At 39.8% G+C, this 19482-nt stretch overlaps 1 protein-coding gene across 12 annotated transcripts in view; it reads left to right on the top strand.

Annotated features, from left to right (window-relative positions):
- Nucleotides 1-19482, top strand: part of NCOA2 (nuclear receptor coactivator 2) — a 192466-nt gene that overhangs the window by 1064 nt on the left and 171920 nt on the right. For 10 of the 12 annotated variants that reach the window (XR_005856145.2, XM_025147995.3, XM_015282896.4 and 7 more), the window contains exon 2: nt 8258-8337. The gene's annotated coding sequence lies outside the window, so the exon portion shown is untranslated. Of the gene's footprint in view, nt 1-87; nt 3023-8257; nt 8338-19482 lie in introns of those variants that run through there. The other 2 variants (XM_046928537.1, XM_040691477.2) reach the window with 2 other exon arrangements.

Here is a 19482-nt window from a genome sequence, read left to right as displayed (position 1 = left end):
CGTGCTCGTCCCAGGCCGTGGGGCGCGGCGCTGCCGGGCCTGAGCGCTGCGGGTGGGACCGTGCGGGGCTGCGTGCGGGAGGCCGGCAGGGCACGGCGCTGGAGCGGCGGCGGTGCCGTCCTGCGGGCCGGGGCCGAGGCTCGCTGTCCCGCGCCGGTCGTTGAGCCAGGAAGCGGTGCCCTGGTGGGGGGGAGGACGGCTTTGCTCCTTCGGCAGTAACTGCTGCTGCACGCGTGGTTTTTAGGAAGCAGGTGAATGGGCTGTGAAACTGACCCGGTAATATTTCTGTGGTGTTGAAGTAGAGTTTGGGTTCAGCACATCGTGTCTGGCTATGGCAGTTCCAGCACAGCTCTGTTGCTACTAAAGATAAGTGAGCAGTTTAATGCTGCTTCTTTTCTTAGTTCCAGAATTTGCTTATTTATTAATTTTGTTCTCCTTTGCTGCCACGGTGGCTGATAGCGCTCATTCGCTTTCAGCCTTTTGGGTTGGCGTGGACCAAATTACAAAGCCACTCCTCCCCTGTTCGCTTCCCAGCTCCTCACAGCCCTACAGCAGCACCGGGCCCTACTCCTGCGTGAGCCCTGAGCGGCTGTGGGGCATGGGGAGCTGCTGAGGCGCTGCACCTCCCCGGAGAGCGCTCAGCCCAAACCATTATCCTCAGAGCAGTGCTCTGCTTTGCCTCCCGACGGCTTAAGGACCCCCTGTGAATAGGAACTGTGTCAGTACCAACCTCCTGCAGAGTTTTCAGGACGTTTCTCGCTTACATCGTGGTGGTATCACACATGGGGTACATAAGGCCCGTGCAAATGTGCACATGTATACGTCTGCAGGCACGCATGGGCACTCGTGTTTGTGTTCCTTGTTTTGTCACTTGGAATACAGCTACTCGAGGGCTGTGTTGGAACCGAGCACAGCAGTCAGCTGCGCTGTGTCACGGAGATAAAGCAATGTGTAACTGTACACCCGTGGTTACTCTCCAAGTCTACGACAAGTGCCACGATGAGCTCGGTGTTCACAGCCAGCCCTGGGATCCGGCACCCTGGGCAATGCTGTCATGGCATCGGCCCTCAGAAATACTCGGAACAGCTTTAGAAAGGTTGATCCTAAATGCCATACGAATATTTGGAGGATCGCATAATTTTTCATATGTTTGTATCTCATGTTGGCGAGCGTTGCGCAATAAGGGCCTGGCAGAGGTGCCGTCCCTGTGTCAGTTTTCCAGTCAGCAGTTTCTTTCATTTTGTGTAAAAACTGAAGTTTTTCTCAACTTCGTGTTTTCTCAGGCTTTAGGCCTTTACTGCTAAAAGGGCCCACACATTGCACTGTTACTTCGTAGGCATATATACTTCATACTGCAGCTTCTGAACCTGCTGTGTGCTGCAAAGTAGAGGGTGCGCATCTGCCCTGTTCTTCTTCATGTGTCTTGGCAGTGTCAGTGCTCTGTGAAACCCAATGCATCTGAGTGAGGAATACTTTATTCCTATCAAGAATGATACTGTTGCAGTAAGACAGTTGCATTTAAGTTTTTCAAGCACAGCTACATTTCCCTATGGGGGGAGAGGGGGGGGGGAACCACCACCAACAAAGCACTGAGGATGTGTTTGCATATAATGTAGCATATTGTAGTAAATTGAAACCATAAAGGTTAGTTAGTTGAGAATACTTGTGTTTTTATAATCCTGAAGGTGCAGCTTGTTCAGTGCAGGGCTCTCCCCCAGCGTGGCCGTGTGCAGCACTGCCCCTGTGGCTGAAGGCAGCTCCTATCCAGCCCATCTGCAGTGCGAGGGCTTTCGGCAGGAAGAATAAAGTCCTCGGGAAAGACAGCTGCGGTGACAATGCCCACTGTCTCCTGGTCCTTTCCTTTGTTGCTGATGTCACTGTCTCATGGGCAAAATCTGGGGTTCGGTGCTGAGTTTTGGTAGCACCACCTGGGCTGAGATTTCTGGAAACTGCTGAGGCTTGTGAGATGCGAGCCTTGAGGATGCTGTCAGTTCGTTTAGGAGAAAAGGCTGAACGAAAGGCTGGTGCCAAATTCAAGTACAAATGTAACTCTCTTTGTCTGCTCAGCACTAATAGGCTGCGTGCTGAAGGAAGGCAGTGCTGAGCCACTGCTGTCTCTGCCACGCTCATTTTTGCACACTTGCCATGGTTGGCTTCTCTAAACAATGCAATTCATTTCGAAGTGCATATGAAGTGTTTAACAGATCCCATGCATTTCTATAATATTCTTACCCACGTCCAAATGCTCAGTTTACATTTATTTCTGCGTTTGGCTGCTGAGGTCAAAGGTTGGGTGTGCTGTTACAGGGTATGTGCCCTTCCGTGTGACTTAGCTTTTTGAGCTAGAAACTGGAACGCTGATATTTACTTTGTAGAAGGGTATATGGCAGCATCCATTCAGCTCTCATTCGCTGCTCTCAGATGATGTAGTTACAGATGGCTACTCTGGCAGGAGCCCCTGTTTTTATTTTTAAATAAGGTGAAGTTCAGTGCACCACTTTATTTGTGTTAGTTGTTAAAACATTCTCATGCTCCTGGTGGCAGATAATGACAAATCTCTCCATGCGATGCTGGGAGCAGGGGTGGCGGAGAGGGAAACAGGGAGGGATGGAGGCGGGGGTGGGGGGGGGACACCCTCCTGAGCATATGGAGACATCCAGAAAAAGATGTGCATCGTCAGCTGTGATTCCATTGTGTGCTGGCAGACAGGATCTGAGCCTCTCTTCTCTGGGGAATTTAAGCCTCGCAGAAGTGTTCTTCGACTTTTACCCGTCAGGTTAATCGAGCTTAGATAACGTACACTTCACTTATTTATTATAGATGGCATTTTGATCAAGATAGTATTTTGATAATATTTTTAAGATTTCAGGCAAAATATGCAGTTCCAAGGGCTCCTGCTGTGTGCTGAAATAACATCGTGAACAGCAATGCCTGTCGGTGAAATGGTAACTTGGAGTAGTAAGAGTAATTTCTGTTATGACATCGGTGGTTACGTGCTACTAAAGCAGCTTACCACTTCGAGGTTAGTAGTTTGTCAGCAGTATTTGCATTATGCAAACACTTCCTGTTTTAATGATTCAGTAGCTTTAGCCTTCTCAAGATATACCAGGTAGGAATGTGACGTGGGAAATGACAGCTTGCATAGTTTAGTCAGTGTGGGGTGCAGCATTTAAAACAGAAACAAAAGAGAAAATCATCATGATGCATTTTTACATCAGGGCTTAAAACAAACCACCAAAAAGCCCGAAGTGTTTTGTCGGTATTGTGATGTAAGTTCTTAGAAATAGCATTAGCATGAATTTACCTGATAGGAAAAGAAGCTGAGTGGAGGAAATTAATTTTCTTCTGCTCAGTCCTGCATTTACTTATTACCTAGAACAACGTTTCCTCTCCTGAGCTTTTAGAATATTTCTGCTGCTTTTATAAAATTACTTTGAATTGATGAATAGTTCAAAAAATAGATCTTGAATGTGGTGGATCGACTGCATTACGTTTTGTTAATGTTTATGATTTTTCAATCTCGTTCCGTGGCAATAAGATGTTATTCAAGTTAAGCGTAATAGAAATTGTGCTTGGTTTTAGGGAAATCTTGTAGGCTCCATTCCTATGGAAAGTGTAGGGTCAGTGGGGCGGCTGGCTTTTTGAAGTTAGCGCATTCATTTAGATGTCGAAAGCTATACAACAACACATTAACATTGCACACTTTTTTTCCCCCCTTCTGCAGCTGCATCATTATACCATTCCAATCCTTGCATTTCCTTAAATGGCTTCCATAACAATCTCCCATTAATACAGTTACTGGCAGATAGTATTCTTTCTTTGCTCTCATTTTAGCAGTTATAACTGATAGTAAATCTCACTTTTCTGTGAGCATGGTCTGATTAGATTTTCAGGAGCCTTTTTGTAAAACGCATTTGGTTTTTGCAGGTAAGATGCTGTGCTCTCTGTGCAAATCCCAAGTATGGTTTTTGTGCTGTTTTTTGTTGTTTGCTGAAGAAGTGACTTGCTACTTGGAAAGGATAATGTATTTTGCTGGAGTAGTAAATGTTATGGAAACTGTTCATGTATTAATGAAGCAGCAAGGGGATATAGGTGACAAATTAAAGATACGTACTGAATGTGTTGATTTTAATTCTTGGACAATGCAGATCACATGAGCTTATGTGGGGGGATCCTGGGGTATGGTGAGATCGTATATCTGATGAGCAGTGACTGAGTGTTGCAGTTTTGATGCTTTTCTAGTGAGCTACGTAAGACATATTGTTGCTCTTTGGTAGGATTTATAGTGGACATATCACAATTGGCTGCTTTATTGGCTGCCTCAGTGGAAAAGACTGGGATTGAAGAATGGGCATGGAAAGTGAAATAACATTTTACTTGCTAGGTCAGAATTACTATGGAATCTTACACTGTCTGTGCAGTAATTCATCTGTATGTGAACAAATACAGTTTTTCATTGCTGTTAGTATTGATCTCTAATGAGCCCTACACTGGGATTTTGAAGAAAATTGCTCCAATTAAAAACAATGCAGTGTGTCACTTGTACCTCACAGGTTATGTAGGAAGCACTAAAGTGCATTTCCAAAGGAAACTTTGTGAGGAAGGAGGAAATTCTGCCTATGAATAAATTTGATAGTATATACTGACACTTATTACTGCTATTTTTATGAACTCACAAATGCATCACATGCCTCCATGACAGAATCAAATTTAGAAAATTAAATCAAGGTCATATGCTTTTCATACCTATGCAAGTGAGAGTTCAGGTATTACCTGATCTACAGTGGAGATGACTTTCCTTCAGACTTCTTTCACCAGACTTTGAGTTTGCAAGCTTTTCTGTTTCTAAAGTAATGTCAGGGCTCGTGGACCAGCCACATTTGTTATTCTCAAGAATAAATGTGATTATTTCAACTAGTTTCACTTGCTACTCTTACACAGATTTGTACTTCGGTCTTTGGAGATATGAGCTGTGTCATCCTCCCTTCCTATCAACTTCCTAAAGTAGTTTCTTTCTGGAGGAAGACTGAGGTTATACAGATTAATACATTATTTTAGCAGATTTCAACTGCTGCTTCAGGAAGAGCTCTGCAACTCCAAGTCTGCATGTTTTGAGGGTGGTTTTGGTCTTTTTTTTCCCCTATAATTGAAATTTACAACTGAAAGTACACTGTTTTGTTTTAGTAGAGCTAGAATACTTGTTGCCTTGATCTTTCATTGTTGTGGGTTTTGTTTTTTTTAAGTCAACCTGTTGATACTCTCAAGTGTAGCTTTAATGACTTAGTTTAAAGCTTTTTTAACTACTTTTTAACTACTATTTTTTAACCAACTTGTGTTGGCAGTTGTGTTACAAATGTACTTCTGATTGTTTTGCTCTTTTCTGGGGGGGGGGGGGGGGGGGGGGAATCATGGCTTACTTTGATACAAAGATACTCTGTTTCAAATGAGATCTCCAATTGTTTTCTTGCTACAGTTGTGTGAGAGATTAATCTTAACTGCATAGTAGTAGGATGACTTGTAGGACCATTTCTTCACAGTCTTCAGATTCCCTCTCTCTTAGACTGTGTGTAAATGGTCAGAAAATACATCCATTAAGCTTACATGCATTAAGTAAATGTCTTTCCTACCTATGTCTGAAAGTTGTCCTCCACTCTCCTCTTAGGTATACTGTAGTTTGTCGGGCCAGTGTTGTTTGTTTTGTTTGCAACTTGTAGTCTTTATGAGGCAAGGAGGTAAAACAGCTTCAACACTGACATAGGTAGCTGGAATACAGACACCTCTTTGCACTGTGAAAGAAGGAAATTACTGTGAAGGAATAGAAAATGAAGATGTGAAGTGGCCTGAAGTCAGAGAATGTTGCATTGTTTTGGGCATTACCAATTGCGCCTGGCCTTTAACCTTGCTTTTAAAAGGTTGGTTGTTTTTTTTTTCCACTTTGGTGGATGAAAAATTGATTGAACAGTGGTACTGCAAAATGACAAGTGTGAAGAGTAGTAATTATGATATATTCCATTTTTGTATCATAGCTAAAGCGACGCAGAGACCATTTCCTCATGCATGCTTTTGTTTGAGGCCTGCATACAGGCCTTTGAGCACCACCATTAACAGTATTATATCACTGTGAAAGCTGGCTTTATGCAAGGCTTTCTGTTGAGTTTCCAGAGGCACCCTAAGGACCTTGTGATTCTTGTGGGAACGATTAGCATGGGAATAGGTACTAGTGGTGCAGTTTCCTACAGCGTTGCTTTTCCTTTGTACTTCAGAAAAGGGCCTGAGAAGGAAAGCAAGGACTAATAGGTAATGTCAGTGCCCAGTATTTGTCGCTTTCTTCAGTGGTGGTGTAGTTTAATGAAAAGTATAAATCTGGAGAACACTGAATGATATGTGTTTGGGTACATCAAGCTTGTCACTAGTTGCGGTACAATTTGAGGCTTAGGAAGAAAAATCTTGTTAGTGGTGTTTTGAAGATAGTATTTCTGTATGAGACTATCATACAGTGTCTTGGCTTTCAGACAGCCTGGTTATTACTGTTTTTTTAAGAAGTTTTACTTATAGAGCAAGTGGAAACGACAAGTTCTGGAGAGTTTTCCTTGTTGCTACCCTGTGTGCTATTGAGTAGTCATTGAGAATCGCATTAGCTCGGTGCAGACTTTATGAGCGGTGATACTGGATAATCACATAGATCAGGAAGGGAGGACCTAAAATAGGTTAGCAATAGCAAAACACCAGCCATGCTAGTTGTTGAGAGATGAGATGGTACTAGAGTAGTGCCCATCCTGCTTTGCTGACTGACTGAAAGGCAGGCATGAGGAGGAGGATTTGGCCCTAGGACTTGGGAGATGAGTGGAAAACACTTTTGTGTATGCAAGCTCTTGTTGTCGTTGCTGTTCTATAGAAAAGGGCCTCCCCACCATGGCTGGGGCTGCAGCTCTCATTCTCTGCCTTTGGCCTGAAGGGCACTCAGCACGCAGCTGTCTCATCTGCTAGCTGGGCAGTGGCTTCTCCTTGCTGCCTCTTTCTGTGCTACAGGTGTCTGACAGGAATTGCAATTCCTGTGAAATAGCCATATGATCTGGTGTCCTACTGAAAACTTTATTCTAAGACAAGATCACGTTTTCCATGAATGCGGGCAAACTCCAAAGCCCCGTATTTGTGATTTGTAGGCCTCGTATACTTAGGCATTCCTGAGGGGATAGTGTTTGTTTTCAGATCTTCTGTGTATATATTTTATGTAAGAATACTTTTTTTCTTAGTGGGCCCTCTGGCAGCCTGTTACTGTAGTGGTATTGTGTTTAGCTAGAAGAATTCAAGCCAAGTTTATTTGAAGAAGGTTTATGTGAGGTGGAAGAACTGACAGAAATAACATCATTTTAAAACTCCATTTTTCTTGAGGCATAATTAGTGCTTTATGTTGTTGGTGGTAACTTATGGCTCTTCATGTTCTACTCTTCTGTTAGTCAGAATGACAAATTAGGAAACTCTTTGGTAGCCTGCTTGGATACGTTTTATGTGAAGTACTGTTTGATCTACAAAAAAAAAAAAAAAAAGTCCTAGTATAGTATTTTTTGTGGATAGTGCCATGTTAGTATTACCCTCCTGCTCCTCTTCCTGAATCAGCATACACTGCTTAGTGATGTGTGCCCTCTGCTATTCTGAAATCCTATGTTCTGTACTAATGAAGAGATTAGGTATTTGTTTGGTTTTTTTTAAAGTCATTATAATACTATTACTTTATTATTACTGTTTTTAACTTCTCCACTGATACTCATTGCTGAGGTCAGTTGCCCTCTAAGTGAATATTCAGAGAAGGAATGTGCTTCTATACATACAATTTTTAATGACAGTTGAGAGACATTTTATAAAAACACCGGTTTCTCCTTTTTTAGAGATTTGATTATAAAGTCAGCCAACCAAGCCGTCAACCAAAAAAGGAACCAACCACTTTCACAGGGAGTTACCACAGATTCTTTTCTGAAAGTGAGGACTACATACCATGTAAATTAGTTTAAACATCATAGTTGCTATCTCTGCAAATTTGCAGGAGGCAGCAGGTAAAGAGGAACTTGTGTGCCTACAGTGATTATGCAACTGGAAGGAGATTGTTATGTCTGGAAAAACGGTTAATACTCTGCAAAGTGTATAATGTTTCCCTCGTTTTGTTACACTTAAAGCTGTGGTTTACTATCATATTTTCATTTCTTCTATGCCTACCTCCAGAAAAAGGGTAATCTTTTTTTTTTCTCAATTTTGTTCACAGCACACTTGAGATGTATCTGAGTGCTGGGGCCCCCCATACACACAGACTCTAGAACTCCTTGCCTGCCTCGCTGAGTCTCGGTGAGTTGACTGTTAGTTATTGTGTTTTGTTGGATTGCTTTAGTTTTACCTCCTTCACCAAGAACTTTGATGTGAGATGTCTCAAACTGATTGTGTGGGTACAGTGGAACAAACCTGGTTTTAAGTAATGTGTGATGTTGCAGTCAGTAGAAATATGTACGCTTTAGAGACTTTGAACAGTAGCACCCAAATTGGTTATGTGCCAAGACCAGAAACAGGACTCTGCTGAGAAGGGCTGAAGGAGATCAATGTGATGTTCCTTCCCTTGAAGTTTGTTTGATACTTGATCCTTCAACCAAGGAACTGATGTTTTTCAAATGTGCTGATTACGGTCTGTCTTACGGTGAAGGTTGAGTATGAAGTAATACAGGCTTTTCCATCCAACTATCTGCACTAATAAATTACTTAAATTGAGGGCTGAAATAAGTATAATGACACTTGATGACTTAAACTGCTTGTTGCTCAAAAATTACTGTCTGATGGCTACATGAGGCAGTACTGTTCCTGTTTAACACTGCTCAGAAGAAGGGATAATACTGCTGAGAATTAGGAGAAGGGACCCCTGTGGATTGTTTAAATGCAGACTAATAATAGTTTGGCAGAATAGTGAAAGAAAGTAGAATATAACTGCTGTATTTTTACTTTAGGCATGTTTAATGTATCAATATACTTACTTGGTATAAACCTTTGACAAATACGCATTTGAGATTTTATGTGAGAACCTTTTCAGGGTACTCATGAATAAATGTTGTCTTTTAACACATAGAGTGACTTATTAAGGTCGGAAATATGTATTTTTGAGGCTTGCACACTAAATATAGAGGTGGGGAATGAGCCAGCTAAGAAGGGCTTTAGTTGTTTTGGGCATAGCTGTTTGTACAACACTGGCCATTTATGGGTAAAATTATGTATGTCTACATCAAGTATAATTTCCTCCTTTGTTAATTACATTGAGCAATCTTTTTTTTACAAGCTAACAACACTTTTCTTTAAACTTACTGAATTTTCTAGCACCAGTGAATGAAAACAGGTTTAAGAAGCTTTTCTGAGCTTCTGTTTTTCTGCCTTTTTCCGTGGCTGTTCTGATAACAAAATATTGCAGTTCATTGCATTCAATAAACTTTGTAATACTGGTTGAATAGTTTGTTTGTACAATATATTAACTTGAGAGTGCTGTGCCACGTAGATGTTGTTTATTGCTTGCTTATGTACACTTACTGCTTGCACTGTATTATTTGTTTAAAGTACTTCTCAGAGCTGCATCACGATCATAATGAGTGCATGCCGGTTATCTCAATAAGAAGCTATATTTGTGATCATTTAAATTAATTGTTTAAGAAGAAGAAAATATCTCAGAATATCTGCTTTTTCTTCTAGTGAATAAAAGGCTCATAATATGATGAGTTGGGTATGACTAATGAAGAAAGAAAAATGCCTTTACCAAAATTCCCCCAAAGAGAACATGAAATTTTGTTGTCAAATTGATAGCATGTTTGTTTTCATTTCAGACATCTTGATTGTAATTTTCTATTAAGCAAGGAATATGTTAGATTAAAACTGAAAAAGGTAAATACTCAAATAAAAAGCAATTTGCATATAATTACCTTTTTTTTCCTAATTAATCTGAGTGGAAAAAAAACCCACAAACTTTCTTTTGCTTAGTGCTGCTAAATTCTCTACCACACTTCCAAATTTTACTTGTTAGAGCACCAGAAAGTAATCTGGTACCTCTACAGATACTGACTAAAACATGGTCGCTGTTCTTGAAAAGTTCACAAGTTTTAATGTGAGCAACTAAAAGGTAAAATTTGGTATATAATATGTAGAATGATAACAGCGAAGAGGAAACCTGTGTTAAAAATGTGTGTTGTGAAATGATTCAAAAGGTAAGGAATCTACCTCTGCCTGGAAGCAGAGACGCCATTTTCCCAAAGAATATCCTGATGCTCTAAATTGAATAGTTATCTGTGTATTCCTGTGATAGTGAAAGAGGGCTGCATGAGACATGGAACATTTTCAAATTTTGGTTCCTTTAAACTCTTGGAATTGATATCGTTGAATTCTGAAGTCCTATTGTTTGACTCATTCAGATGCTCTCCCTCTATAGAAGAATATCAGTTGTAAATGAATTTATGTTAACTAGTATACCAACTTGATATTATACTTGTATGTGAAGTTAGGAAGGATATGCCAGCTGGAATCTCCTAAGTCCTGATCTTGGCTTTTTAATGGGAGCTGCCTGTGGAATAGTTGCTGGGTTTCACCGGGCATTGTGATGCTGTACCGTGAGTGTGGCTTGACTTGTGTTCATACAGCCTCTGCTGTGAGTCTTTCAGCAGGTGAAATTCCTGCCTAGAGCTGATTGGATCTGCTTTGAATGCAATGCGGTGCATAGAAGTTTGAATGTTGGACATGTTAAATGGCTTTAGAGTGTACATAAAGAAACACGTAAAAGTAATTTGAATGTTAGAATTTGTAACCACACACCACTGTGTGTGGTGGCTAGGGTAATGCAGGATAGCTGCTGCGTGCTACCAAGAAGATATGCGGTTAGGTTAGAGATGGCAAGAAGGACAGACTGCAAACCAGCCAACCAGATAAAAGTGTGAACTTGACTTTCCAGTCTAAAAGTTTTCAGTCGTATCTTCTCTCTCATTTTCTTTTTGCATTAAATGGTTTCTTTTGCAGGGAATGTTTCTCAGGGAAAAGAAGAGAATGTAGATTACAGAAATCTCAGTTTTCTGTCATTTTCAATGACACTCTGTTTCAATCTAACTTTGCAGTGGCTTCATTGGCATTTGTGTTGTAGTTAGTGTCAAGTGTGATACATAGAAAATACTTGTCTGTTTGTTGTGAGTTATAGCACTCCTAATTGTTGCTCACAGCAGTTGTAGATAAAGAAAATTCTGACAGATGTCTCACTTAAGATGGAGTCCTCCAAATACTTGATGTGTAAAAGGAGTGCTGTCAGAAAGTGAAGCATGATACTGAAAATATAGGAGTACCTCACATTGAAACAAGTTTTATGAGTCTTTACTATTAATTTGAAGATGGAAGGAAGAAAAGATTACAATAGGTTCCAAGTATGAAATATAAATGAGGGAGGGAGAGAGCTCACCTGTCAAAATTAAAAGCCACACTGGGATGGAGCCCACCAAGAGCTCAGATGTAAGTTCACAGCACCTTGACTCCCAGAGGAGCAGTATTCCAGAAAAATACTTGAAATAAAATAGTTATTGATCATGGGAACGGATAATCTTTACTGACTCAGATCTTCTCATTTGAAGCAGAATTTGTGAACGATTTTTATCCTAGTTTAAATTGGTTTGTGCTAAATAAAGAGAATGCGGTCGCATTCTGAGACCTCAATACCGAGTGGTTCTGTTCTGCATGAAATATGATTGGATTTTCTGTTCTCAGTCTCTCCTGTTCTGTAGTGATATTAGTTGAAGTGGATTGCCTATAAAGGTGCCTACTAAAGTAGATTCTTGATTATAGCGAATTTAATCCAATCAGGGTCAAAATGGTACTCCTAATCTGAGAGTGAACACTCTGTGTGGGTGGTACAGTGAGAATGTTCAACAGAAGTAGAGAAATGAGCATCTATTAAGATTTATAAAATCTTTTTCTTTTTCAAGTTGGGAATGGGTGATTATGGAAATCTTTCATTTTTACTGTGTGGAAGAGGTGAAATTTACGCAAATGCAATATATTGCATTTCCTTTAAAATTAATGAAAATTGAGAGTACAGAGAAATCTCATCATCCTTACTGCTGGTAGAACTACATTTGTTAACAATGAAAGCAGATTTCAAGTACTTCAATATTTTGAGGCCACAACATTCAATTTCATTTGAAGTCTGAGGTAAAAATTTCTTAAATATGTAGAACTCATTAATTACCTTGAATGGATTTAAATGGAGTGCTCTGTCAATGAAATTCTTACTGAACTGGTAGAATCAAACCTCATTTATCAAGTCCTGTTGAAAACACTGTCATTCAATTGATTGAAATTTGCCTTTTGTAGCTATATCCAGGAAGATTATTTCTAACACTTCATTTTCGGTGAGATATATACAAAATATTTAGGAAATGAGATAGCTAACTTGATTTCATTCACTTCTTAAATATTGGTCTTGGCTTAGTAATGGGCTTTGGTTAGATTTTTTTTCATTTCTTATCTTGATAGGAACCTTTTTATGTTGCCAAAGGTATAGTATATATGCATTTTCAGAAGAAATAGCTGTCATTATTGTCTGTGGAAAATCAATATATAGTTTAAATATGGATTGATGACATTCTACCACCAGTACTGGAGCCTGGGAATTCTAGAGGGGTCAAGAACAGGACAACTGAGCACTTGCATCATCAAAGAAGATGAGATGCATTTATTCGGGCAAATTTTCCTCTGGGCCTGCATTTAACCCCTGAATTGGGAAGAATGAAATATTTACCCAGCTCAGCTCTTGACAGTAAATAGTATTAATTAAATACAGGGCTTGAAAATGACACTGGTATTTCAGATTAAGGCCGGTAGATTTTGCCTTGGCTTTCTGAATATTGAATTCCAGTAGTCTGTTTATTTGACAGCGTTATAGTACAATAATTTGAGGATCATAGATATTTCTGTACATTAAAGTGGGTGAATTTTTATCATGCCACACTGCTGGGATGTTAACTCTGAAGACTTACGTGACAAGAATAGTAAGTGAATTTGCAACTGGTTAATATAAAGTGTGGCACAGTTTGTTTTCATGTGACTAATTTACCTTTATACTAACTGAATTGGCAAGAAATTTTAACTTTTTTTAAAACAAACTTTGAATATTGAAAACACAGTCTTAGGTAATATTTCACTTCTTAATATCTTTAAGTGATTTAAATGATTTAGAAATATCTCTCCAACCATACATAGCTTGACAAAATAACTCATTTTAGCAATCTGAAGAGAGAGAAGGTATTTGAATATTTTCCTTCCCCAGAAAAGACAGCCATTTGTGGTTAGCTGACTGCACAGGCACCAGATTTTAGTATATGTGTCTAGCAACTGATGATCCAGATGCTTCCTCTTTTTCATTATCAGTATTTTGTTCCTCAGTAATCCCAGTTAAATAAACTACAGTGTTCAGTATACACCAAGCTCCATATACGTCCCAATGACAGCAATAGGTGATCTAGGAGCATTTAAAATTGGAACTGAAAAAAAAAAGAGTTGGATTTGTAGGTATTGCAAATCAGTTAATCCTTGAGGCAAATGGTGTCATATTGAGTTAAAATGTTTCCATTCATTTTCTTTCACCATGCTTCTCTCTTGCTTTTGCTGATATTATGTAGATCTTTAATTGTCCATACCCATAGAACTGAGGATTCCATTTTGCTTTGGCTTCCTTTGTCCTTCAATCTCCAAACACCTGTTTCACAGCTGTGAGAGGGAGATGTCTCCTACATTGCTTTGTTCAGGGTGTAAGCTTGAAGCTCTACTGCGTGGTGCCACAGTTAGTAGTATTTTGGAATGGGATTGAAACATAAATTTCTCTGAAGGTAGGTGGCCAACAGGTATGAAATTTCAGTTGAGTTAATTTTTATGGCCTTTCAATTTTCAGTTGTGGTTTTTCACTTGGCTTCTCTTCACAAATTCTGCTTAGCTCTATTTTTACTGCTTAGTACAGCTGAGGAGACCCATGCAAAAAAAACTTTCCACTCTGGAATTGCAGTAACTACCTGAATGTATTCTGTGGTGGAATAGGGTATGTATGATGATGATACATTGAACTTCACACGTGACAACTGATGTTTAAAGTACTTGTCTGTGACTGTGATGCTGGTCTTGGGTTTCTCATGAGCCCACTCTTGTGATAACTCAAGTTCCCAGCTCCTGATCAGCACTGAAATACTTAGGGAATCAATGCATGTGAGTCTACTATATAACACTTAAGACATGCTTGATACAAATTGACAGAAGTTTTAAGAAACAATCACACAAAAAACCAACCTGCAATCCATCATTTTATGTGAAATATTACGTACTGTTCTGCTGCTGTTATATTCCAAATGTGTTACCACCACTGTTGCACCCTACAGGAGGTGTGCTTCAGCCTAAACTGTTACATGTCATTTGTTCTGTTAATTTTCTGCTTTTGCTGGTTAGCATCAGACATGCTGTGTGTATATACACCTGTGTAGTATTAACTTATTTTTGAGTATCAGCCTAAAACCAAGCATATGGTGCTCTGCTCCTGTTTTAGGGCACTATTAGAAAGAAAGAGAAGAAATGTAATAGCCTGCTGGTGGTGAATTTGATTCCAGTAGCAGCAGTTCAGAAAATTCGTCATCATCTGATAACAATGATAATGCTTTGGGGTTGGGCACGCTTGTCTGCTTGGTTAAAACCCTTAGGCAGGAGTGATGTTGTGTGGATCAGGACAGTTTGATCCATGTGGAACTGTCATAGGAGAGGCTGGAGATGGGTTGGTCAGTCTCTCTGCTTCCCAGAGCCTGTTTCTGGTCCACAAGTGCTGCTTCCTTTATCAAGTTGGCCTCACCAGTCCCCAGACACCTGCAGGACATGTCTCCTGCCACAGCCTGTATTACCTGACATGGTTAAAGGGCTGGAGAATGCTGTCCTGGGCCCATATGGACACCAGTGTGCATGGTCAGGGCCACACCTGTCTTTGGTTGCTGAGGGGAGAGAGGTGTGAGGGCACATCTCTATATGCTACCTCACTTGGAACACGCAGCAGCACGGAGGTAGGAGTTGTGATGCTCATGCTGAACGGCAGGGCTGCTCACTTGGGCACCCTGGGAGGTTGCTGCCTCTCTGGGCTGCTGATGCTTCAGAGGCAGAGATAGAAAGCTGCACACAGGGAAACATTTCTGCTTCTTACTGCTGCTCGAATACGTTGTTGGAGAGCTGGATTTCGCATGTCAGCTGTAAGTACCCTATCTGCTGTGCGTGCCGTGCAGTAAAGGATGGGAGTTTCTTCACTTTGCCACTTCTATTTATTTAATTTATTTATATGCTACCTATCAGGTTGTCTTTCCAGGCAAGGTACTGCAGGGGAAGCCAAGGTGTACATTTACAGATATATTTAGCAATTAAATCCCCTTGTGGTTGCTTGTAATGCTTCAGGATAGCTTACTCTACTCTGGCATGAAGCAAACTTTCTGAACCAAGGGCATTTTTACTGAGTATTTACGAAACTTGAAACAGTTTTGAAGTGTTAGGTTTTGTGTTGTTTTGGGGTTTGTTTTTTGTAGGGTCTGAAATGAAAAATCCTCTCTAGGCACAGCTCTGTTCCTTCCATCAGTGCTTTCTCTGTCTATAATGGAACGGATACATTTAACTACGGAGGTACATTACTAATTTGATTTTCCCACTGTTGTCACTGTATCTGCCATCTTTTTTCCAGATTCTTTGGTTAGACCGGTGTGAAGTGTTTTGCCATGAGGAACTGGAAACCTGAAAAGATGAAAATCAGCATTTTTAGATTTCCTTGCATTAGAGTAAAAGGAAAATTAAGCTGTTTAAAGCACATCTCTCAGAGACACCTGTGGAATTTCCTTTGGGGAGGAGGGTCTTGTTTCTTTCTTTCTTTTTTTTTTTCTTTGCATCTAAGAAGGGAAATAGGAGGGATTCTTGCATTAAAGTTGAGCCAACTACTGTTGTAAAATCCCATGCTGGGTAAAACCTCGTTCTGTTAATTGAAGACTTTTTTTCATTTATATGAGCTGAGTGTACAGAAGATGTCACCTTTTACTGTTTGTAACTGTTTTTGCTTCCGTTGACAGAAAAGGAAGTTGGCAATAGGGTAATAGCAACAAGTGATTTTTTTTTTAAAGGCATTTTAATAATTGAATGCTTGTGTTTGTTTCTATATTGTAATTTGTACCGATTGTATTACCAGTTCTTCGTTCTTTCCTGTTGCTTTGTTTAGAGTATCAGGTAACTTTAAGAATCCTTATGCCATGCTGATGATGGTCCCTGTGGCTCTTTGTGTGAAGCATCTGTTAATGGTGCTGAACGATCAGTTAGGTTTTTTTATTCAAGTCCGGAGTCAGCAATGAAAATCAAATGTAGTGGTACTTTGGACAACTCCTTCTTAATCAACAGATTTGGATAAGGTGGCAAGAACCATCTGTAGAATTTGAGGGCTTACAGAGTTCATCTCAGAATGAATGGGTTCTGTGGTAGAAATTTAACACTGCCCTTGAGAATTATGGTACGTGAGTAGCTACAGGAATGGGATTATCCTCTGGGCTTGTGCTCGGTAGCCAGGAGCTTCTACTTCACTGTCAGGGTGGTGAGAGGTGGTCTGGAGAAGTCACCCGAGCTGTAAGCCCCTTCTTTATCTGCAAAATGGACTCGGTTCCCATTATTTTCTCTGTATACAGAATATCGAAGTTCACTGTTTGTGGATTGTTCACAGAAAATAAAAGCATTTGTTTTCCATTTCCTTAAATATAAATAAAATATCTGCTTTTATCTACCTGTATTGTGATATGTTAATGAAGTTGTAAGAACTGCAGTTCAAGCAGTAGCCTTTTTCCATTTTATTAAACATCCCAAATTGGTTTGAGTTAACAGTCTATTTGGCTGCTTGTGTTAGGGGATAAAACCAAGCATTGACTGAGCTTTGCGTTTCACAGAGGAGAAGAATTAAAAACTGTCTCCGAGTGGTGACGATGGGGTTATTCTTTGAAATTCTAATTTAACACTTCAGTAATGGGTCAAGCTTGCTCTGAATCCTCTGTGGGATTATTTGATTTGCTGTCTGGTTGACCTTAAGGAAAATGGGGTGTCTTTAAATTACAAGAGGTGCTATAGCTATCGCCTTATAATAGAGCCGCATGGGAGAGTTGGTTGTTTTAAATGAGGATTGTTGCCTAATGACTAAGGGATTATATGAATGGGGCTTATTCTCAAGAACTGCCTTGAGGGGAAAAAGCTGTATTTTTTTAAATTATTATTATTTTTTTAGTTACCATCAGATGTATTATTGAAATCGGTGTGCTTGAGAGATGAGGGGAAAATATTTTACTTACCTGAGGGTGAAGTTGGGGTGGGACTAGGGTTTAGTGTCTGTTTTGTCTTCAGCATTATTTATGCATGGGTGAGTTCTGTCTTTTCAGATTCTCTTCCATGCCTCAAGAAGAATCGGTACTATTTTTTGTAATAAAATTGTTTATTAAATGGCATTCGCATGACCGTGGAATTGGAGGCAGAAGTTCTGCTTTTTATAAGCAGACAAAGAAGCAGCTTGAATATTTTGCAAGTTCATGCATGTCATATTTAGCCTGCCAGAACCTTTAAAATTAATTTGCAAAGCACTGAAATAAAGAACTCAAATGTTTTGTGCTGTGTCATACATAAATGGAATAGTTATAAGTTAATTTGTAACTGAATTTTAGGGGGAAAATAAAGGCAGGATTTCAGTTAATAATGAATTCTCTCTGAAATTTCACTTTTTGATGTTATTTATGCTAGATGTTCTGTGCATATTGCTCTTTCATTTTTTCAGCCACAGCTCACCTTTAAAAGCCATATAACATACCTGCTCATATTTTAGCAGGTTACATATTTCTCCCTCCGTCTTACAAATTAAATTGATTTTTTTAAACATCTATGGTTTATGATGTCATAGGGTGTAAATTAATACAAAGAAAAGCTCAGTGGAATAAATCATTTTAACTGCACTTAGTGTCTCTTCAGGATTATTGAATGGAGATGAGCTGTGCAGCGCGTGTTGTATATATTGAGAAATATCAGAAGACATTTTTGACAAGAGTTTTGGAATGAGTTGTGGGCTCAACTCCAGCACTGCTGAGTGCAACCCCTCCTGCAGAACTTTCCACTGCCATTTTGTCACAGACTGCATGCCTTTATTTCAACTCGGATTTCTGATTTCAGTAACTCTAGCTCTGTGCTAGTTGAATTGCCTATTTCCTTTGAATTGCGTGGTTGAATTTATTTAGTTTTGCTTCTGATTTTTTTTCTTTCTTTATTTAAGAATACAAATGTATTGGTTTGTGTAAAGTTCAATTTATATCAGTTTGAATTAATATGTTGTGGCAGGTTTCTGAAGTTGGCAATAGCTATGGAAATGTAAATCTTGTAAGATGTTGAGAAGGGATATTGGGTAAAAAGCAGTGTAGTCATCAGTTTTGTATGTATGTAGGGGAGGGAAATTCTTTAGGATGTGAATGTTTCTCTATAATTTCTAGTAACTGACAGGGAGACATAAATAACATAATGCAATAAGGATTATAAAGATAGAAAGTACACAGATTTATTTTACTGTACTTCCACCAAGGGCTTATTTTCAAAGGCAAAACCTCCTCCTGCTGTCTTCTGTGTTAAAATGTATACAGTGAAGTGTTAGTTTCAGCACAAGCAGCTGGGCCTCGCTCACAAGCTTCCATCTGAAGATTTGGTAGCAAGTATGAATTGGGCTGGTTTGCTGCTTCAAACTGGGTCTCTTCCTCTTGATAGAAGAGGGTACAGTGACTCATTTGTTAATGAAAAATAATGCTGCTGGAGTAAGCAGCAGCATGGCACACACACGCGCACACACACAAACCAACCCAAACCCAACAACAACAAAACCCTAACCCACAGTTCCAAAGCCCTTAACAGTTCAGCAAGTAAACACTGAACACCACATGCACCATCTCCTCACAGTACACAGAATCATGAGCCACATTGTCTTCCAAGTCCAGCTGAATGGACAGCCTTTGTCTGCAGTGTGTACTCAAAGTTGCCTATTGGGGCTATTTGGAAAAAAAAATCCATATAGAATCATAGAATGGTTTGGGTTGGAAAGAACCCTTAAGATCATCTAGTTCCAAACCCCTGCTATAGGCAGGGACATCTCCCGCTAGACCAGGTTGCTCAAAGCCCCATCCAGCCTGGCCTTGAGCACCTCCAGGGAGGCAAATTTATTTTATGTATTCATTTATTTTAAAGAGTTTTTGCTTTTGTAGGGGATGTTTCATTTGCTTCTGTACTTCTTTTTCCTAGAGGGGAAATATAAACTCAAGTTTGTCTTCTGATTCCAACTCTAATAGGGGAGTGTGGGAGTTCACGCAGATGAGTTCCAGACAGAAACCTCAAATACACCACTGCTGACTGGAGCTGTACAGCACTGTG

The sequence above is a fragment of the Gallus gallus genome, chromosome 2, assembly GCF_016699485.2.
Source record: "Gallus gallus isolate bGalGal1 chromosome 2, bGalGal1.mat.broiler.GRCg7b, whole genome shotgun sequence".
NCBI classification, from domain to species: domain Eukaryota; kingdom Metazoa; phylum Chordata; class Aves; order Galliformes; family Phasianidae; genus Gallus; species Gallus gallus.
Note: the sequence above shows the minus strand (reverse complement) of the source record. Positions and strands in the feature narration are given on the sequence as shown.